General features: G+C 43.0%; 1 long non-coding RNA gene across 1 annotated transcript in view; it reads right to left on the bottom strand.

Annotated features, from left to right (window-relative positions):
- Window positions 1-20,850: 20,850 nt before the first annotated feature.
- The window catches only part of LOC142094333 (uncharacterized), a 40,676-nt gene continuing 38,512 nt past the window's right edge, over window positions 20,851-23,014 (bottom strand). The window contains exon 2 of the long non-coding RNA XR_012677640.1: window positions 20,851-21,182. This is a non-coding gene — a long non-coding RNA (uncharacterized LOC142094333). The remainder of the gene's footprint in view (window positions 21,183-23,014) is intronic.

Genomic DNA, 23,014 nt, shown 5'->3' with positions numbered 1-23,014 from the left:
GACACAACAGTAAGAACACTATCACCACATTCCCGTGACAACGGGAGAAACTCTCGTACCTACCGATTGTTCAGCTCTTGGCTTAGCTTAGCCTTTCAACTTCAAGAACAGAAAAGTTAAATCCGAGTGATACAAATCAACAAATTCAGTCCACGCTCATACGTAGAACTACACTATCTCCCAGAAAAGGTAATAAGGAGCTCGTGTTTTGGAGAGGAAAAGTCAGGACAGTATTACTGTTAGATTGCAACGCTTTGCCAGAATCGTTTCTGGTTTGTATCGAAGCACAACGATGAGTCATAACGTGTCAAAAACGTAGAGGAGAGGTTTGTGTAGCCAAGGACCACTTACTACAACTTGTAACCGATACATTTGGGGGCTCATCCGAGATGGTCTTGGTTCTCGAATTCTGACTTGATCTAGGAGAGGGTACCCCCACCGTTTTGGTGGCTCCTGATCGGGTCGGGTCGGGACTAACGCCATCCTGAACCTGAATAGAGGCAAGCAAAGAATCTGGATTTGATTTTTTTATGAGCTCGCTCCCTTGCCGGCTGCAGCAGTGTGTTTTGCCCGTAATTCTGCGCGCGAAGATCCGAACGGGGATACCGTTCGGTTAGATCCCGAACGAAGACGACGGAGTCGTAAGTGTTGTGCATACGTCCGTTGTGCATTCGATCCCGGACACCGTTCGGTTGGGTGGGTATTCGGTTGCCTGTGTGTGTAAGAGTGTGAGTGACTGAGTATAAGAGTGTGACTGAGACGGAACATAGTTCCGAAGCGAGTGCGGAGGTCTTCTAACCGCGGTTCAATCTCCCGCGAGGGACTTGGCCAGTGAAGGACCGAAGCAATTGGGGCGACTGGAGTGGTTGTACCGTTCGGTTCGATCCCGAACGAAGATAGAAATCGTGGGTGGGTGATAGGTCCTAAACCCCCTGCAAGACACTCTTACTAGGCAACCAAGGGCTGTAGGAATTGCCACAGTAAAATTCCTAGATGGGTCAGATAAAATCGAGGACCCAGGACCAGAAGAAAGGGAGCAAATTACCAGATATACCTCCGGAGAGTCCATTAGGAATAATGATTAAAAATTGGAATGAAAGGGGCCCCAGAAAAGGAAAAAATAAATCAAAATTAGTTCAATATTGTATGATAGAATGGCCAAAAGAACCTTTCAGACCGTATGTCTCTTGGCCTGTTTTTGGATCCTTTGACGACTGGGTTTGCCAAGTTTTAAATGAATATGTTAATTCAAAGGAACCTTTTAGACAGGAAGAAAGCAATTATGCGGAGTTATGGATCAGGACTTCACGTCCTTTTCCAGCCTCAATATTTACATTAAAAACAGATGAAAAAATTAAGGAGGAGGAAAAAAGCGAAAAAGAAAAAGAAAAAGATGATAAATGGGAGCCACTGGATAATTTACCTCCTCCGTACCGTAACAATCTAGCTTCGGCTCCCCCTCCGGTGGCTGCGCTACCTTTTTCACAGTCACCTCAGCCCCTGCCTCCAACATTAACAGCACCAGAATTAGATCAACCTCCTGCGGCATGTACGAGAAGTAAAACTGCCATATCAGAGGGGACTCCCCTATATCCCTTACGAGAAGTACCCCTCGGAGGTAATCAAGGAGGCATCGGGTTTGTGGCAGTCCCACTAAATACCACAGATGTGAGAAATTTTAAAAAGTAAATGGGTAATTTATTAGATGATCCCTTAGGAGTAGCAGAAAAACTGGACCAATTCCTAGGCCCTAATACTTATACCTGGGAAGAAATACAGTCCATTTTAGGGATTTTATTTACTGCTGAGGAAAGGGGAATGATAAGGCAAGTTGGAATGAGGATCTGGGAAAGACAGAATCAGGCAGGACCGCCGGGAGACCAGAAATGGCCAGGCGTGGATCCCCACCGGGACCATCAACAACCTCAAGGAAGGCAGAATATGAGAGATTTGAGAACATTAATCATACAGGGAATAAGAGAAGCGGTTCCCAGAGGACAAAATATTAATAAAGCATTTAATGAACAACAAGGAAAAGATGAATCTCCGACAGAATGGTTGGAGACATTAAAAAAAAGTTTACAAATGTATTCCGGAATAGATCCGAATACTGTGGCTGGAACCGCACTCCTTAAAACACAATTTGTGGCTAAATCTTGGGGGGACATAAGAAGGAAATTAGAAAAGTTGGAAGACTGGCAAGAGAGGGGATTAGCAGAGTTGCTTAGAGAGGCACAGAAAGTTTACGTTAGAAGAGATGAGGAAAAACAGAAAGCAAAAGCTAAGACTCTTATAGCAGCAGTAAAAGAAAGTCAGAAAAATAAGACCCCGTCTGAAGAGAAGGGAGAAAACGGAATAGAAGAAACAACACCCAGGGGGCAGCTTTGTCGGAAAAGATTTACAGTCCCTGTCTGTTACTACTGTGATAAGAGGGGACATGTTCAGAAGAATTGCCGCAAGCAAAAACAAGATGAGAAAATATTAAAGGAGGAATAGAGGTGTCAGGGGCTATATCTTCTGGGGACTTCAACATCAACCGAGCCCTTGGTAAAATTATTAATAGGTCCCCATAAGGAGGAAGTTTCATTTTTAGTGGACACGGGGGCTGAAAAATCCACCATACAAAAACTTCCAAAAGGAATAGAAAAAGGGAAAAGTTATATATCAGTAGTAGGGGCAAAAGGAGAGCCTTTTAAAGTGCCCATTTTAAAAGATGTAGAAGTAGAAACAGAAAAGAAGATTTGTCTTAATGATTTACTTTTGCTCCCTGAAGCAGAGTATAATTTATTAGGAAGGGATTTGATTTTGAAGTTAAACTTGAGTATTCAGAGTCAAGGGGACAAATTGCAGATTAAGTTATACACTTTAACACAAAAAGATGAAGAAGCCATTAACCCCTCAGTGTGGTATAAGGAGGGGGAAACTGGAAAGATAGAAATGGACCCCATAAACGTTCAAATACTAGACCCGAATTGTCCAATTAGAGTCAAACAATACCCTATACCAATGGAGGGTCGAAAAGGATTAAAACCTGTAGTTGACAGACTTTTGAAAAGAGGGACTCTAGAACCATGTATGTCACCTCATAATACACCCATCCTCCCCGTAAAGAAATCGGATGGGTCATACAGGATGGTACAGGATCTAAGAGCTGTAAATCAGCGAACAATCACTAAATTCCCTGTGGTGGCAAATCCTTATACCTTACTGAGTCATATATCTCCTAAACATACTTGGTATAGTGTAATAGATTTAAAGGATGCTTTCTGGGCCTGCTCTCTGGATGAAGGATCCAGAGATTATTTTGCTTTTGAATGGGAGGACCCCGAAACGGGACGAAAACAACAATTAAGATGGACTGTGCTACCGCAGGGGTTTACAGAGTCACCAAATCTATTTGGACAGACTTCAGAAAAAATCTTACAAGATTTCATATTACCCAAGGAGGTAAAATTATTACAATATGTGGATGATTTATTAATAGCAGGAGACACTGAAGAAGGAACCCAAGAAGCCACTATTAAATTATTAAATTTTCTGGGAGAAAAAGGACTAAAGGTGTCCCGATCAAAGTTACAGTTCGTAGAACAAGAAGTAAAATACTTAGGACACTGGCTAAGTAAAGGGAAAAAGAAGCTAGATCCTGACAGAATATCTGGAATACTATCCTTAAGACCCCCACAAACTAAAAAGGAGATTCGGCAATTATTGGGATTGTTGGGATATTGTAGACCATGGCTTGAAAGCTACAGTGAAAAGGTAAAATTTCTATATGAAAAATTAACTAATAACCAACTTAAGTGGTTCATAGAAGACGATCAGAAATTTGAGGAAATAAAAAAGGCATTAATCCAAGCACCTGTATTGAACCTCCCAGATCTAGAAAAACCTTTCTATCTCTTTGTGAATACATCAAACCAGACAGCATATGGAGTTCTTAGAAAATCGGGATATGCAATAATTAATAAGGACTTAGAACTTGTGGAATCAGGACCTCTGAGTCCATCATGGTCAGCTCAGGCTTGTGAGCTGTATGCCCTATGTAGGGCCCTGGAATTATTAAAAGGAAAAAGCGGGACTATATTTACGGATTCTAAATATGCGTATGGGGTGGTCCACACTTTTGAAAAAATTTGGGAAGAAAGAGGTTTGATTAATACTCAAGGGAGGAATCTAATACATCAAGAATTAATAGTAAAAATTTTAAAGGTATTAAGAGAACCAAAGGAGATAGCAGTGGTACATGTAAAGGGACACCAAAAGGGATTAGATTACCGAACCAGAGGAAATAATTTAGCAGATAAAGAAGCTCAGGGAGCAGCCCTGAGGATTCAGGTCGCTAAAATTAATGTAGTCCGAACAGAAGACAACACCAGCAAAGAAGAACAGGAGGAAGGGGAAAAGAAGTTTACCCCCGAGGAGTTAACAAAATTGGAGAAAATAAGGGCTAAATTAGAACAAGGAAAATGGACACTGCCCGATGGGCGAGAAATGTTGCCAAAAGCCTACGCCAGGCAAATATTGAAACGTTTACATGCACAAACACATTGGGGTACAAAGGCGTTAAGTGATCATTTCCTTAAACAATTTGGCTGTATTGGAATTTTTGAAATAGCAAAGCAAATTACACAAGGCTGTTTAACTTGTCAGAAGATAAATAAAAAGGTGTTTTGACAAGCGGCCATGGGAGGAAGAAAAACCGCTTATAGGCCTTTCGAAAAAGTACAAGTTGATTTCACTGAATTGCCCAAGGTGGGGAGGATAAAATATTTATTGGTAATAGTAGATCATTTAACACAATGGGTAGAAGCATACCCTGTAGCACGAGCTACGCACAAATGGTGGCAAAAATTCTATTAGAACATCTGATACCTAGATATGGGATAATCCAGTATATTGACTCTGATCAGGGCACACACTTTACCTCAAAAATAGTAAAATTATTATGTCAATCATTAGGTATTCAATGGAAATACCACACTCCGTGGCACCCACAAAGTTCGGGGAAAGTAGAAAGAATGAATCAAACAATGAAACAACAATTGGCTAAATTAATGATTGAGACACAAATGCCCTGGACTAAATGCTTACCATTGGCACTTTTAAACATAAGAACTAAGCCACATAGTGAGACTGGATTATCACCATATGAAATGTTATATGGCATGCCTTATTCTCAAGGGATGCCTCTGGGGAACAATGTAATTGAGGATCATAGTGTCCAAAAATATAGAATTACCATTGGGAAAAGATTAAAAGAGCTAAGAGAAATCGGGATGATGGCTCAGACACCACCTTTAGAATTTGCAATTCATCAGTTACAACCGGGGGATAAGGTTTTAATAAAGACATGGAAAGAAGAAAATTTATCTCCCCTCTGGGAAGGACCTTTTCTTGTTTTATTAACTACGGAAACTGCTGTGAGAACTGCTGAAAAAGGATGGACACGTGTCGCGAGTAAAAGGTCCAGTGAAGGAGTGGACAGTCACCTCTGAACCCGGAGAAACTATCCATCAGACGGACTTGAAAAGGCGTGAATTAGAGAATATAAGCTACATTGCTGTGGGAATTTTATTGTGACTACTCCTGTAGAATTGGGGAACGGAGAGACTCCTGAATGGATACCCATTAAGGGAGACAATTTATTAATAACAGGGATCAGTTAAGCATTACCCCTTAGGGATAACAATAGGCTATCCACAGTATACACCAGATTTTTGGGACATAGCATACAAATTGGAAGAGGCCACCCTTTAAGATTAAAGAAGAGGGCAAGACCGGATAGGGAACCGCTGTTGCGGCTTGAAAAGGTCTGCCAAGGGCTGCAACTCCTTCGGGCTGTGACCGCCGATCACTATGGCCCTTACCGGACCTCTTCTAATCCTACTTGGGGTGAGTTCCTTGACCCTGACTACGGCAAACAACTGCAGTCAGTGTGTGGTGACTACTAGAAGGGGACGGGTAAGTTCCCAGACCTTGGTGTATCACACTTTCTATGACTGTAAGGGCCAGAAAACAGGAATCTGCATTTATAACCAAACCCAGTATGCTCTATGCAGAGAAGGTAACAGGACCATATGCTATGATCCAAATGAACTCCCTTATCAATATTGGGTGGAAATGAAGACAAATTCAGGACAAGTAAGGTTATAGCCAATTTGAGTACATCGGTCATGAAATGGAAACAGGAGTGAAATATGAAATTCCCACAGTTGCTAAAAATCTATTTGTAAAATTTAATCTTAGTAATTGTTGTTTAGAAATTGATGAAGAGGGAAAAGCTGTAAATGAGCTTGTAAAAGAAATGAAGAAAATTGCACATGTCCCAGTTCAAACTTGGAATGGAATCAATCTAGGAGGATTTTGGAGAGATTTTATGAGTGGTGATTGGCTTACCAAAATCGGGATAGTTGTATTGGGAATATGTGGGGGATTGTTAATAATTCCATGTTTGATACCTTGTTTTACTAGATTGATCCACTCGATTATACAAGGAATGCAAATATCTGCAGTATCTATTGATCCCAAACCAGGGAAAACTCATTCCCTTATGATAATAAAAACAAAAGATGATCCAAAGTTAATACCAATTCGGCAAGTGTTGACTCGATTGGAAGCGAAAACAGGAATCAATACTATAAAAAAGAAGATGGGGGATTGTGAAATATGTTCATCTGATTCGTGTGATGAAGTGTGACCTTCTGTACTACATACCCTTGTATGACCACAAGCCTAAGTCTAGCAGCGTGGTTAATGTATATAGTATGTATATAGTTCCTGCTTCTTGCAAAAGCCACTTAGTGAACATTCTGGTATAGTAAATGAATTTACTATACTTTTTAGAGAAGGGGGGATTGATAGAGGGAACTAACACTTAAGGGTTAATAACAGAGCCATTGTCTAGCCTAAGCCATAAATTAACTAACAATTCCTGACTGAGATTTTACCATGGTACATCCTCCCACTTGATAAGAGCGGACAGGCCTTGAGCTGGCTCCTTAGGCCTCCTATGTAACAGCTGTAACGAGATAGTGTCCTATGTAAATCACTAACAATAAACAACTGTGAAGGAATAAGTGTTAAAGGACAAGATAACCCGATGCCCCGTTACATTCCAAGAGTCAAAGAAATTAAATGACCATATATAGACAAAGGAAGCCCAGAGTTCAACTAATGGACACAGTGAAGAAGACTATGAACGACCACCGGAGAGGAAAAAGACCCTAACCCTAATTTTACTGCGCATGCTTGGACAATGTAAATGACTTTTGGAACTCATTTTAATACGAAGCGGGGACAGGTCATGCATATGTATAGGCATATTACAAAATTATATGAATATGTAATGTTTCACTGTATATATTTATGATGAGTGCCGTGTTACGGTGTGTGTCCTGGTGGAGCGGAGACTCCCGGCACACCCAGCGCTGTTTGCTTGCCTCTATTCATTTAATAAATGAATGTTGGGGCAATTATTATTCATTTAATAAATCTTACACTGTGATCTATAGCTGGATAGCTGTTGTAATGTGAACAAAACTTTAATTTTTAATCATTTAAAGTTTTTCTTTTAACTTTAAAATGTGTGTATATTTTGATACTATCCTGTAAAGAGTAGCTGCCAGTTTGGGAAGATAGAAGGGGAGGACCTTATCAGCCTCAAAGTAATGTTGCAGTATTACTCATCTTCAAGACACAAAGAAGCAGCACTTCAGAAGCTGTTTACCGGTTTTCATACGTTTTGTTAATTTTGCGTTGGAAACTAACACAATTTTCACAGAAGAATTTAACTGGCTGTAAGTTATGGACATTTCAGGGCGGTGTGCAACAGCCAAGTGTTTCTGGAACATGGACAATTGCATGGCTATTTTTGAATTTCTAGTCATTATAGTTATAGATCCATTCTTTGAATGCTGCACAATTTCATAAATTGTAGTATATATACAGCGGACAATACAATGTAATTTGTTTGATCGCAGACTGTGTAAATTGTGGAAATGTACCTGATTGTTTACAGGAAAATACGTGTGGCGTATTAGCAGATGTGACCTTCTGAAACTGTTGTAATGCCATGTTTTGCTATGGAACTGCTTGCCTTTTTTGCTCAACAATGTGTAACTTTGTCTGGGAAAGCACTAGGGATTGCACTTTGTGAAAAGGCGTAGTGCTAGCCAATTAAATTACTAGTCTTTAAAGTTACAAAGATTAGAGAAGGCAGGGCCTAATGCAGAGGAGCTAGTTCTTTCTTCCGAAAACAAAGGCTGGCATTCATTTCCCAAAAAGAGAAATCTCTTCTCACTGGTAACTTCTTCCCTCTCTCACTGCAGAAATTAAATTGTGTACATTTGGCAAAAAAAAAAAAACCAAAACTTTGGAAGGTGGCCACTAAAAGAAATCGGTCTCCATTAGTGCTGTCCCTAAACGTGTCCTTGGTTCTGTAAAATCCTGTGAAGTTTTACTCTAAAATGTGAAAAACTGTCCAAGTGGTGTACACATTTAAGCTTTTGAGAAAATTTAACTATTTCAGAACATAACATGAAGCAGCTCAAAACTGTTCCTTACTCTAACCTCTGTAGAGCAGACTGGCTTAGCATGGAGGCAATGTGTTGTAAAAAGTTTTCTGTTTTATTATGCATTAAATGCCATAGTTGAATTTTGGTCTATTCCTAGTAATGTTTTGGATTGTGTTTTGTTTTGGTTTTGGATGTGTTTTGTAAGCCGCTTGGGTTCAAACAAATTAGTCAAGTATCTGTAAAGTTCTCTGTAAATGTTAATGGAAATGATTTCATAGATGTCGATGTGGGTTATGTTACAGCTGAGAAAAAACAGTGTATATGAAACAACCATTTAATAAAATGCTGAAACAAGTTGGTTGCTTTTGTGAATGAATGCATCTAAAACCAAAACCATGAGTGGTTGATCTGAATGATAGGTGCTTGAGGGTCCAAATCATTTACAGTCACTCCCTTAGACCCTGCTTGTATCTGGACTAGTGTGTAATAAAAACACTTGAACAAATACTACTTCAAAAAAAAATCAGCTGGCTTCAAGAATTTGAAGATCCAGTTTTGCATAAGGTTTATACCACAATTTCTATGTTAAAAGGACACAGTCAAGTGGAAAAAACTGCAGGTTTTGCTTACTGTAGTTAAATCACTTAAAATGAAGATGTTAGTAGGGGGGAACATGTGGAGCCCAAGGTTTTGCGTGCACAAGAATGCCCTTTTCAAGTAGGTTACAGGCACATAAAACACCAAGTAATGGCATAAGGACTCCCCAGAACATCTTTTGGACAACTCTATTTTATATAAGCAGCTGTTTTCATGCAACCTCAGCTGGCGTTGTGCTGCTCTTTACAGGGTTGGGTGAGTGGTGTTGTCTTTGGCAGTGTGGGCTTAAATGTGTTTCTAATGTATGTGTCAAATAATTACCTGTTAAACAGACTGCCAATCTGGCTGAAGCCAATGCTTCCGAAGAAGATAAAATAAAGGCTATGGCGATACAGTCTTGCCAGGAATATGATCCAATCAAGTAAGTGTTGATAATGTCAAATCTGTTCTTTGAAGATTATGGAAAAATTGTAGAGAAGTTTGTTTTAACGAGAGAGACACGTGCATACCTTTTTCTTTTTTTCCTAAAAAACTTTTAGTTACATGAAGAAACCCTGGGGTCCACCTCCACCATCATATGCTTGCTTTCGTTGCAGAAAACCTGGCCACCACATAAAGAACTGCCCAACAAAAGGGGTAAGACTGTGGGGGACTTCTGGTGTTACTTAGCTTTTCATTTTTTTACCTTGGCAGTTACATAACAAATCCATGAATACTCATATTAAGAATTGTTTCTCTTGGGGTGAAAGACAGAGGTTATTTGGCAATGTTGCAAAGCCCTTCAAAATTCAAGGGAAACCTAGAATTATAAACGTAAAATTTTCTTTTTTCTAGGTCAGAAACATTAAATATGTCCATAGATCTTTCTCTGTGAACTTTCATCCATATTTTTAAGTATTTCAATATTACTGGAAATTTTTCTGGTTTTAATTCTTTTTAATGAAGTTCACAGTTTTTAGTGTTTTGTATAAAAACAAGATGTTTCTGTTGACCCCATCTATTGAACATTTGCATGTTTTAATTACACAACTTGAGTATTCATGCCATTTAACGCTAGTCACTGAATGTACATGCACGAGGTATGGATTCAACCTTCATATATAGATGGTGCATATAAGTTTCCCCAGTGACTGATTCAAAGCACCGAATTAAGCTCTCGCTTTGAACTGCGCTTTGGAGGAGGAGGGGGTTTGTGTCTCTTCTCTGAATGGATGGGGAGCTAAGGGATATTTCACCCTTAAGGAACCTGAACTTAAGCCAAAGAATGTGGAATGAGTTCAAAACACTGCTCAAGCCTTTGGAACATCCTGGCTATATTCATTTAGGAAAATAAGTATTTTAGTCGAGCATCCCTTATGCTAGGTAAAAGGAGAGGATTAAAGGCTTTTGCTGCTTAAAATAATCATTGAAATGTCATTTTAAGTGTGGGTCTTAAGATGAGATATGTCTGCATTTCTTTTCTTAACAGGACAAAAATTTTGAGTCTGTTCCCAGAATCTAAAAGAGCACAGGAATTCCAAGGAGTTTCATGATGGAGGTGAAAGACCCCAATACAAAGGGTGCTATGCTGACAAACACTGGAAAATACGCAATACCAACTATTAATGCATACGTATGGAATTCATTGGACTGACCAAAAAGTGAGCAAGAGACACCATGCGTGCATGTCTGAGTGGCTATGCAACCAAGTTGGCCAGCATCTGTACTTACGGGGCAGGAAGCACTGTCATTGTGCTTAACCATAGAATCTGTGATACTTTTGAATATTAAAATAGGGTGGTCCTACTGTTCATGCCCCTGGAAGTTGGTTAAACCTGTGCTATGCTAAGAGTCTGTATTTCTGCAAAACATTTCAGTAGTGTTTACAGTGGAGTCCTTTTCTCTGAAAGCTCATTTTGCTTTTGGTTTATGTTTCAAAGGCTTCTTGCAAAATTTAACCAATAGCTGTTGGACTGACATTTCCTTCCCTTCTGACTTTTATCAAATCCCATCCCAGACTGAAGTTTTCCTGTTGCTATAAACTAAGAAAATACTACTGTGTGCTGACACGAGTGGCTGTTTTAAAATGCACTTGGTAGCACTTCTGTTTTTCTGTCATGGATCTCCTTTTGTAGAAGCTGTAACATAGATTTCTTCCATGTATAAAATGTAATTGCTCGGAGGCTAACTTCATCCTGAGCCTGCAATTTACATTTGCCCTCTGGCAAAAGAGAGGTGGGATTCATTCCACCTGATTTCTAGCTGTCAAAAAGTTATTTTTCTAGCCTGAGGTAATTTCTTAGTTGATCCAAAGAATGGGGGAGTGCTGCAGAAGGAAAATTGTTTCCCCCCTCCCTCTTCTAGTGTTGTGGCTATAGAAAAGTAGTTTAAACTAAATGCGTACGTTTTAAATGGCTAGTGTGGAGTGAGAATAATTCCATCTATTGTCTTCCTTTGATAAAATCCAAAGCTTGGAGAAATTTTCCTTTACCCATCTTTAACTTTTTTCTTTTTCCTTCCCCTCCAGGGAAGCTTATGTGAGAGGAAAGAAGGAAAAGCCTCCCTTTTCACCCGAGGAGCCCGAGTCCTCCTCCTCCTCCTCCTCAGATGATCCTCTTCCAGATGAGTTGTTATGTCTCATTTGTAGATACGATGACTGAGCAGTTGTTAGTCCCTGCTGTGGAAACTGTTATTGTGAAGAATGTGTTACTCCCATGTTTGTTAATTCAAAACATCATATCTGATCTTCTGAAAGCAGAAATAGGAGATAACAAAGTTACTTTGTTACCGGTTCTATTTAATACTTAAGTATACCCTGAATAGGAAAGGACTCTTCTCCCATAAAGGAAAAAAAAAACGGAAAGCTTTTTTCCCATTTTATGTATCTAGTTAAATCCTCTTTACATGCGGAAGGACGAGTATGAGAAGAGTGCAGAATTGTGCAGGTGATTACAGTGTTGGATATTGAATGCATTTAGTTTGTCCACAGCCTTTTCTCTCATACAAAATTCTATAGCCAACTCTGGTGACTTACTGTGGTCTGCCACAAACGGATAGTTAGGCATTTAATCCACATTCTTCTCCACAGGAGAGTTGGTTAAAACCTTCAGAACTCAAGCCTACTAATGGTTTTGTGAGAAGCGTTTTATTCATTAACCTTGAGGTTGGTGACTTCTTACTGTACTAGACAGTGGAAAGAAGACTAGTCGAAACATCAAGACACAGCCTACTCTACATCTTCAAATGTTACAGTAGTGAAATATCAAAACTGTATAGTTATTTGCTGCATACTAGAAATTTTTTACACTATTGAACATTTATAGCTTCATGCTCTCCATTCCAGACCCTATTCACACATTAATCATATACATCTTTTTATAATTGATTAACACCCCAAAAATGTCCTTAGTTTGGCTAAAAACTATTTTGATTATTCTAATTATTCACAGGTATTAGAACAGCATTACTGGAATCTGAGGAATATACATGCCCAACGTGTCATCAGACAGATGTTTCTCTTGATGTGTTAGTTGCCAACAGTTGCTACGCCAGGTAACATGACGACTTTTATGTAAACTGTTTGTAAGAAAAGTCTATTTGTAAAAAGCTGAAAGAGAAGAAAACATTAATTTACATCTCCTTCAGCAAGGCTAAATTGAATAAGGCTAAATTTACTTTTCAATACATTATCTGTTGTTACAGAAGCTTACAACTCTTTAAAGACAATCTGGCAAATTCAGGTCACACTTTCATTTAACATGATTGCCTCACTTTCAAATTCGGCGTTAACACTGAAGTACTTTAAATACAGATAAACTCTGAGTTACCAGTCATTAATATCAGTGTTTCATGTGATGTGTTCATATATCTCCATAAGACGGTTCAGCAGCAACAGCAGCAGCAGCCACCGCCACCGCCACCAGCACTCACGGCTGTTATACCTCCTGCTTCTCGGGTGACTGCCGCCCAACTTTCTAAATCTTCTTCTCTGTCAATCTGCAGTTTGTTGGACGAGAAGGTATGTTGTATTTCAACATATGCAGGCTTTGTGCCTGTGCCTCCACCTCCCTGGTATCCTCCACCGCCCCAGGCACTTCCTCTTCCACCGCGGGTACCACCACCACAGTTTCCTCCTCAGTTTCCACCTGGTCAGCCTCCATCTGCTGGATGCACTGTCCTCCCTCCAGGATATCCCTCAGCTCCTGCAGACATGTCATCAGCTTGGGTACCAACAGCAGTACCAACGGCTCATTCAAATACCATCCCAACGACACAAGAGCCTCCTTTATAGAATCACAGAATCATAGAATCATTTATGTTGGAAAAGACCCTTCAGATTGTCGAGTCCGACCGAAAACCTAACACGGCAAAGTCCACCACTAAACCATGTCCCTAAGCGCCACATCTACACGTCTTTTAAATACCTCCAGGGATGGCGACTCCACCACTTCCCTGGGCAGCCTGTTCCAATGCTTGAGAACCCTTTCGGTGAAGACATTTTTCCTAATGTCCAATCTAAACCTCCCCTGGCACAACTTGAGGCCATTTCCTCTTGTCCTATCGCTTGTTACCTGGGAAAAGAGACCCACCCCCACCTCACCACAACTTCCTTTCAGGTAGTTGTGGAGAGCAACGAGGTCTCCCCTGAGCCTTCTTTTCTCCAGATTAAACCACCCCAGTTCCCTCAGCCGCTCCTCATCAGACTTGTGCTCCAGGCCCTTCACCAGCTTCGTTGCCCTCCTCTGGACACGCTCCAGCACCTCCATGTCCTTCTTGTAGTGAGGGGCCCAAAACTGAACACAGGATTCGAGGTGTGGCCTCACCAGTGCCGAGCACAGGGGCACGGTCACTTTCCTACTGCTGCTGGCCACACCATTTCTGATACAGGCCAGGATGCCGATGGCCTCCCTTATCTAGGAAGGACTTTTACAGAGAACAACGGACACTTATAGAGGAGTAAGTATTTGGCTCAATGAAGTTGAGAGCCAGAGAAATCACAAGAAAAGATCTGCCCCCTAACAGTCAAATTAAGTAGAAACGCCAATAACTGCAAATGTGACTTCCAAGTAACTCAAGTGGGCTAACAGCGAGATGTTCAGATAAGCTTACTGCGCTGACTGAGACCAAAATCTTAATTGGAATGTATAGTTAAATGGGCAGCTTTCTCTCTAGATTTCTTATTTGGGGATTCATAAGCATCAGTTATGTATTAATGTAATGGTTTGGTTGTAGTCCAACACTACTTATTAATTCTGATTTGGGGATTTGCTTTAATTAGATAGTACTTTGACAGTGCTGTTTAACTCTGGTTTGATTGAGTTTCTAACGGCTTTAATCTTAGTAATATACTCTGACCTACACCCTGGTGGGCATTCCAGCTCTTCTGACAACAGGATGTGCTGCAATACCGCTTCTGGGGTCAGGCAGCACCCGGAGCTGCAGCGAGGGCTGGGGACTGACAAGCAGAGCGGCACCGGCTGACGAGGCGGCAGACGTCGAGCCAGGTGTGCGGAACGGCTGCCTGGATGGGAAGCTCTGCTGCAGGAGCCTATGCTGACCCAGCCCTCCTCCTGCCGGGGTGGATGCCAGAGGCACAGTGGCACAGAGCTGCTGGCTCCCGCTGGGCTGCAGGCCCCTCACAACAGGGCTTTCGCAGCAGAAAATAAAAAGGTCATGCTGCTAATCTTCTGCACTTGCTGTTCTTTCTCAAACATACGGGCTAAGGCTGTGCAGCCTGCTGGGAGAGCTGATGGAGGATCAGGAGCAGGCAGTGAGCTCTCCCAGCCACAGGAGACGGGGCTCCTGCACACATCAGCTGGTGCTGAGACCGGTGCTCACGTTCATCAGGGGCTCGGCTCAGGCACGCTCGCCCGTGCAGGACCTTACAGGAGGGCTGGCTGGGCTGCACCCGTTTCATGGGGACAGCAGGCAAGCACTCCGAGACTTCGAACAAAAGCCACTTGTCAACATTCAATCTGGAGAAAACCCACAACTGAAAAAACTAACCAGCCTAAAAGGCTGGCTGTTAGGCAGCAGACCCTGGCTATGATTTCCTATAGGAAGCTGAAAACTACTGTTACAGCTTATTTGCTAGTGTTACACAGCCATCTATAAGCGTAAAGTCAGTCCTTTTCTCCTGCTCACCTTCCCCTATTGGATATATGCTACTTTGCTCTTCCTTTTCCTAGCGCTACAGCAGTTGCCACAGGATTTAACCACCTGCTAATCCCGGGCTCGTCCACTGTGCTCACTGCGGGCAGCAGGGATTTCCTCCTGGGAATACTCAGTGTGGCCAACGGCAGCTGCTTGGGGAAGCAGCAGGCAAGAACATGAACCTACCATACATAACGAACCGTAACTCCCTTTCCTCTACATTTCTGGGCATATGCTCCCTGTGTTCTCACAAAGTTCCTTATTTTAAAGGGCCTGATCAAACAGAGCACACTTCAACATTATATACCTTAGCCCCTAGAGTATATAAGCTTGTTTCTTCTGTACCCTCTTTCTAGTCAGCTTGTGTTCTTAAAGGGTAACATCTAACAAAAGACATCCTGTGGTACAGTAAGAATAGAGAGAGCAATTCTGGGATGGAGGAGGATAAAGAAGAAAGGGTGCTCTACACCTGTTTAGCATGTGTCCTTGAGCACGAGGCACAAGTCCTTTTCTTTTGAAGAAAAAAGATTAAATTTGCCTCAACTCTAATTCAAACTTGCCGCTTACTCTCTAATCAAATAGTATTGCATGGGCAACACAAAGCAGGCTCGACACTTTGCAACGGACGCTGGGGACAGTGCAAGGCGCAGCGGTGGGAAGCAGCGGCACGGGACACACGAGGCCTCCCCCAGGCCAAAGAGACGACGACAGAACACGGGGCAGTCCCCAAGCCACGGGGCCCGGACCGCTGGCTGGACGAGCCAGCAATGGGCGGAGCCAGCAACGGGCGGAGTCAGCAATGGGCGGAGTCAGCAACGGGCGGAGTCAGCAACGGGCGGAGCCAGCAACAGGCGGAGCCAGCAACAGGTGGAGCCAGCAACGGGCGGAGTCAGGAACGGGCGGAGCCAGCAACAGGTGGAGCCAGCAATGGGCGGAGTCAGGAACGGGCGGAGCCAGCAACGGGTGTAGCCAGCAATGGGTGGAGCCAGCAACGGGCGGAGCCAGCAACAGGTGGAGCCAGCAATGGGCGGAGTCAGGAACGGGCGGAGTCAGGAACGGGCGGAGCCAGCAACGGGTGGAGCCAGCAACGGGCGGAGCCAGCAATGGGTGGAGTCAGCAGTGTGCGGAGCCTGCACCCGGCCACATGGGAGAGTTAAGAAGGCCAAAACAATCAACATGGTCGATGCCAACGGTCACGGCAATGTGCAGGCACGCGGCAGTGGGCAGAAAGCTGCGTCCTCGGCTTCCCCAGCGCTCCCAGCGCCCGGCAGAGCCCCTGCAGCCGCACTGCCAGAGCGCCTATCCCAGCAGGCGCCCGTGTGGTATTGTATGGTATGGTGTGTATTGTATCGTATATGTTGTATGGTATGTATTGTATGGTATGTTTTGTATGGTATGGTAGGCGTTGTATTGATTGTTTTGTATTGTATTGTATGGTACAGTATGAATTGTATGATATGTATTGTATTGTACAGTATGTATTGTATTGTATGTATATTTGTATTGTGTTCTATCATGTATCATAAATGCATTTTGTGTGGTATTGTTTATTGCATTTTCTATTGTATTATATATTTTATTTTGTGTTGTACTGTTTATTGTATTGTATAGTGTATTGTGTGTATTATATGGTATGGTACGTTTGGTGTGGGTATTGTGGGTATTACATTGTTTTGTACTGTATGTATCATAGGGTATTGTGTGTATTGTAGGGTATTGTAGGTATCATGTTTTATATATTGTGGTTTGTATTGTGTTTTCTATTTTGTAATGTGTTTTGTATTGCATTGTATGTATTGTATGGTATGCTACTGTACTGTATGTACTGTGTCTTGGTATTGTTTGTATTGTATTGTATTTTGTATTGTATTGTATTTTGTGTTGTATTTTAGGTATTGTACAGTTTGTACTCAATGTTTTGTATTGTATGTATGGTATGTACGGTATGGTTATGTATGGTATGGTTATGTATGGTATTGTATTTTATATTGTTGGTGTTTGGTATAGTATTTTTTGTGTTGTATTGTTTTGTATTGTGTATTGTTCATTGGGGTTTGGATTGTATTGTTTATTGGTTTTTGGATTGTATGTTGTTTTGTATTGTATGGTTTGGTATGTATGGTATTGTACGTAGTGTATTGTATGGTATTTATTGCATTCTGTATTGTATTGTACATATTGCATGTATGGTATGGTATGCATTGTATGTATTGTATTTTATATTGTGTAGTATGGTACATATGGTATGAATTGTATAGTATTGCATGGTATGGTATTTATTGTATGTGTTGTACATAATATGTTGTATTGTATTTTGTATTGCATTGTATTTCGTATTGTATTATATGTATTGTCTGTAGAATATAGTATGGTATGTAAAGGATGATATGTAATGTATGCTATGTAAAGTATTCTCTAATATATTGTATTGCATTGTTTGTATTTAGTTGTATTCTGTTTTGTCTGTTGTGTGTATTGTGTTGTATTTCATTCTATTTTATCTTGCACTGTATTGTTTGTATTGTATATTTTGTGTTCTATTCTATGATATGGCATTTATTTTATTGTATGTATTGTACTGTAGAGTATGGTATTTATTTTTGGTAAGTATTGTATGTATTATATGGTATGGGTTTTATTGTACTTTATTGTATTTTGTATTGTATGGTATCTGTTGTATGGTATGGTATGGTATTGTATGTTATGGTATTGTATTGTGTTTTGTTTTGTATTGTATTTTGTATTATATGTATTGTATTTAGCGCATGTAATGTATGGTACTGTGTGTATGGTATTTGGTATTTTGTATTTTGTATTGTTTTTATTCCATTGTAATTTATTTTGTATTGTATTTTACGTACTGTATTGTATGGTATTTATCATATTGTATGTATTGTAATGTATTTTGTATTGTAATATTTATGTATTGTATTTTATGGGTGGTATGGCTTGTATTGTACGGCTTGTATTGCATGGCTTGTATTGTACTTCAGTTTGTTTTGTATTGTACTGTGGTGTTGTAGACTATTTTGTAGAAGAATATATACAATATGTATTGTATCCTATTGTGTATTCATTGGTATTACCGAGACTTGGTGGAATGAGTCTGGGAGTTCTGGGATGGAGGGCTATGGGCTGTATTGTATATATTGCATTTTGTATCGTACTGTATTTTTTGTATTGTAGTCTTTGAATTGCATTGTATAGATCGTATTTTGTACAGTATTTTGTATTGTTTGTATGGAATTGTCGTGGTTTAACCTGGCAGGCAGCCAAATACCACGCAGCCGCTCACTCACTCCCCCCACCCCCAGCGGGACGGGGAGAGAATCGGAAGGGTAAGAGTGAGAAAAACTCGTGGGTTGAGATAAAGACAGTTTAATAGAACTGAAAAAGGGAAAATAATAATGATAATGATAAAACATACAAAATGAGTGATGCACAACGCAATTGCTCACCACCCGCGCTGACCGATAACCAAGTAGCGATCGGTACTTCCTGGATCACGCCTACCCTTCATATACTGAGCATGACGTCACATGGTATGGAATACTCCATTGGCCAGCTGGGCTGGCTGTCCTGATTATGTTCCCTCCCATCTCGTGTACCTAGCTCAGTCAGTAGGCACAGGAGCTGTCCTTGGACTAGGAGGGCACTTAGCAACAACTGAAAACATCCGTGTGTTATCAACATTCTCCTCATACTAAATCCAAAACACAGCACTAGGAAGAAATTTAACCCTATCCCAGCCGAAACCAGGACAGGTAAGCTATTTATTGTATTGTATGTGTAGTGTTGCATTTGTGTTGTATTTTGTATTGTATTGTATTTTGTATTGTATGGTTTGGTATGACTGTATGGTATGGACTGTATTGTTTCTATGGTATAGTTTGTATTGTATTGCATGTATTGCATGGTTTCTATGGTATGGTTTGTTGGTATGGTAGAATCATAGAATCATTAAGGTTGGAAAAGACCTCTAAGATCATTGAGTCCAACGATCAACCCAACACCACCATAACCACTAAACCATGTCCCTAAGTGCCACATCTACACGTCTTTTAAATACCTCCAGGGATGGTGACTCCACTTCCCTGGGCAGCCGTTTCCAAGGCCTGACCGCTCTTTCAGTAAAGAAATTTTCCTAATCTAAACCTCCCTTGGCGCAACTTGAGGCCATTTCCTCTTGTCCTATCGCTAGTTACTTGGGAGAAGAGACGAACACCCACCTCGCTACAACCTCCTTTCAGGTAGTTGTAGAGCGCGATGAGGTCTCCCCTCAGCCTCCTCTTCTCCAGACTAAACACCCCCAGTTCCCTCAGCCGCTCCCCATCAGACTTGTGCTCCAGGCCCTTCACCAGCTTCGTTGCCCTTCTCTGGACACGCTCCAGCACCCCAACGTCCTTATAGTGAGGGGCCCAAAACTGAACACAGGATTCGAGGTGCGGCCTCACCAGTGCCGAGTACAGGGGCACAATCACCTCCCTGCTCCTGCTGGCCACACCAGTTCTGATACAGGCCAGGATGCCGTTGGCCTTCTTGGCCACCTGGGCACACTGCCGGCTCGTGTTCAGCAGCTGTCAACCAGCACCCCCAGGTCCTTTTCCTCCGGGCACTTTCCAGCCACTCTTCCCCAAGCCTGTAGCGTTGCCTGGGGTTGTTGTGGCCGAAGTGCAGGACCTGGCACTTGGCCTTGTTGAACCTCATACATTGGCCTCGGTCCATTGATCCAGCCTGTCCAGGTCCCTCTGCAGAGCCCTCCTGCCCTCCAGCAGATCAACACTCCCGCCCAACTTGGTGTCATCTGCAAACTGACTGAGGGAGCACTCGATCCCCTCATCCAGATCATTGATAAAGAGATTGAACCGGACCAGCCTCAGTACTGAGCCCTGGGGAACACCGCTCGTGACCGGCCGCCAACTGGATTTAACTCCGTTGACCACAACTCTCTGGGCTCGGCCGTCCAGCCAGTTTTTTACCCAGCGAAGAGTGTACCTGTCTAGGCCGTGAGCCGCCAGCTTCTCTAGGAGAATGCTGTGGGAGACAGCGTCAAAGGCTTTACTGAAGTCCAGGTAGACCACATCCACGGGGAGGACAACTGGCCTGGCCGAATGGGGAGCTCTGGCTGGGACTCAGGAAAAAAAGGAGAGTTTATCAGGTGTGGAAGAAGGGGCAGGCAACTCAAGAAGAGTACAGGGATCTCGTAAGGTCATGCAGAGAGAAAATGAGAAAGGCAAAAGCCCAGCTAGAACTCAACCTGGCCACTGTCGTGAGAGACAACAAAAAATGTTTTTACAAATATATTAATGACAAAGAGAGAGCCAAGGAGAATTTCCATGCCTTATTGGATGCGGGGGCAAACATTGCCACCGAGGACGAGGAAAAGGCTGAGGTACTTAACGTCTTCTTTGCCTCAGTCTTTAATAGTCAGAGCAGTTATCCTCAGGGTATTCCCTCTCTCGTCACAGGGAACCGCTACGAACTCAAGAGCTTCAATCAGACAACAGCTCGTAATGGCTTACTTCTGCAAGTAAGAAACTCGTAGAATCTTTTCCTAAGTCACGTATTTACCTACCCCTTGCTTCTTCCTGCTGAAAAAGTGCAGTCCTGCAAAACGTCTTTTATTACAAAAAAGTTTAAAAATCACGGTCGCTAGGAGATGCTTCCAAATGCAAACAGAACCAATGCACCCCCATTTCCCGCAGCAAAACACAACACATTCCTGCCAAGGGCACAGGACAGGAACCCCGCGATGCTGCAGCCGTTCCTCTACAGGTTCAGAGGCTGACCCAGCTTCCCAGTCTCTGCTTCGGGATCAGCAGCCTTGGGCTCCCGGACCACAGCTGCTAAGGAGCAAGACAGCTCGTGGTGAAGGTCCGACAGCTCCTGCCTGGTCTTTGCACAGCAGTCTTGGGCCAGCTGCGTCTGCACAAGGGACACCTGAAAGAGGCAAAAGGCTGAGCTCAGACACGCCCGCGCTGTGAGGACCATCCGTAGCTCCACGGTACCGGCTGCCGGGGAAGACGCACCCTCGAACTCCAGCCCTTGCAGACGCTTTGTCCCTGGGGAACGGGAAGGAACAGGTTCCCAGAGTCACCCCGACTGAACTTAGATTACCAACAATCCAGGCTTCTTTCTGGCGTACCGTTCGCACGTACAACACCGAGACATCGCCCGTATATTGAAGACAGAGGTTCCTACAGGATTTCGTAACCCCACTCTTTTTATCAAAAGAGAGATTTGGGCTACTGACACCTTAGTTCCACATGCTTTTTCCTCAGCAGGAGCACTACTGGCTACACAAGGTAGTGAAGAACCGTCCTGCTATGATCTAGGTGAAAGACTTGTCAGCTAGCGCATGACGAGGGAGCAAACTCTCATTTCTCCTAACGTCAGAGCATTTCACCACTGAGCAGAGCATAATGCGATGAACTAAGCCCAGGGGGGAAATGAGCCCTAAAGGACTGCTGAGGCCTTGCAAAGCCTCAAACTCTCCTCTTTCCTGGCAACACGGGGTTGTGCCTGCGGGGCTTCTTGGTGGAGGGACCCAGCTGCTCTCACCTCCGGTGAGGTTTGCAGTGCAGAGCAGCCACAGGGGCTCTGGCATGTTGCCCTCTGCCTGCTTTGGAGCGGAGGAGATGCCAGCACTGGGAGCAGCGCTCGGTGCTCTGCCCTTTTGGGGAAAACAGCTCAGGTGAGAGGTCTTCCTCTCTTTTCAGAGTGACGCGTGCTTTGCCAAGGGCTGTGGTCCACACGGGAATGTGATCCCCAACCTCAAGCCAGCAATATGAAAATATTCCTTCTCGGCAAGTGAACTCAAATAACGGAAGCAATTCCTCAAGGAGTTTTATGGCTTATGGAACCTGCTACGTTTGAATCACAATACCGAGGTCTGTCCACGTAAAGCCAAACCAGATGAAAAGCGGGACCCTGATCTGCTAAGCATCTAGAGCAGACGAGGTGCGAAACGCAGGCAGCCAGCTCCAGAAGGGGAATGCGCGGTGCTGAATTAGAAGCCCGTAGTGCACACGGCAAGTAAGACGTCAGAGGGACTTCACGGCAAACAATATGCATAGGCCAGGGAACACCACCACCGAAGAGAGGGACAGATCTGACCTCCTCTCTGAAATCGTAAGGGCACCTTTGTGAAACCGGGCTAGGAAGCCTGAAAAACCCTCCCACGCTTTGGTAGGTAACAGTCCTGGTTCTGGCTGAGATAGACTTAATCTTCTTCCTAGTAGCTGGTACAGTGCTGTGTTTTGGATTTAGCATGAGAATAACGTGATAACACACTGAGGTTTTAGTTGTCGCTAAGCAGTGTTTACACTGAGTCAAGGACTTTTCAGCTTCCCATGCTCTGCCAGCGAGGAGGTGCACCAGGAGCTGGGAGGGAGTATAGCCAGGAAAGCTGACCCAAACTGGCCAAAGGGATATTCCATTCCATATGACGTCACGCTCGGTATTGAAGCTGGGGGGAGTTGGCTGGGGGGCAGCAACGGCTACTTGGGGACTGGCTGGGTGTCAGTCGGCAGGTGGTGAGCGGTTGCATCACTTGTTTTTCTCCCGGGTTTTGTCCCCCTCTGTCTCCCTCTCTCTCTCCCCCGTTGTTTGACTGTTCTTCTCTCAACCCACAACTTTTCTTACATTTGCTCTTCCGATTCTCTCCCCCATCCCACTGGGGCGGGGGGGAGGGTGAGCGAGCGGCTGTGTGGTGCTTAGTTGCCGACTGGGGCTAAACCACGACAGTAACCCAGAGGTATGAGTGGGAGAAG

Source organism: Calonectris borealis, chromosome 29, assembly GCF_964195595.1.
Source record: "Calonectris borealis chromosome 29, bCalBor7.hap1.2, whole genome shotgun sequence".
Taxonomy (NCBI): domain Eukaryota; kingdom Metazoa; phylum Chordata; class Aves; order Procellariiformes; family Procellariidae; genus Calonectris; species Calonectris borealis.
The sequence above is the reverse complement of the archived record's forward strand: the minus strand, read 5'-3'. Positions and strand labels throughout refer to the sequence as shown.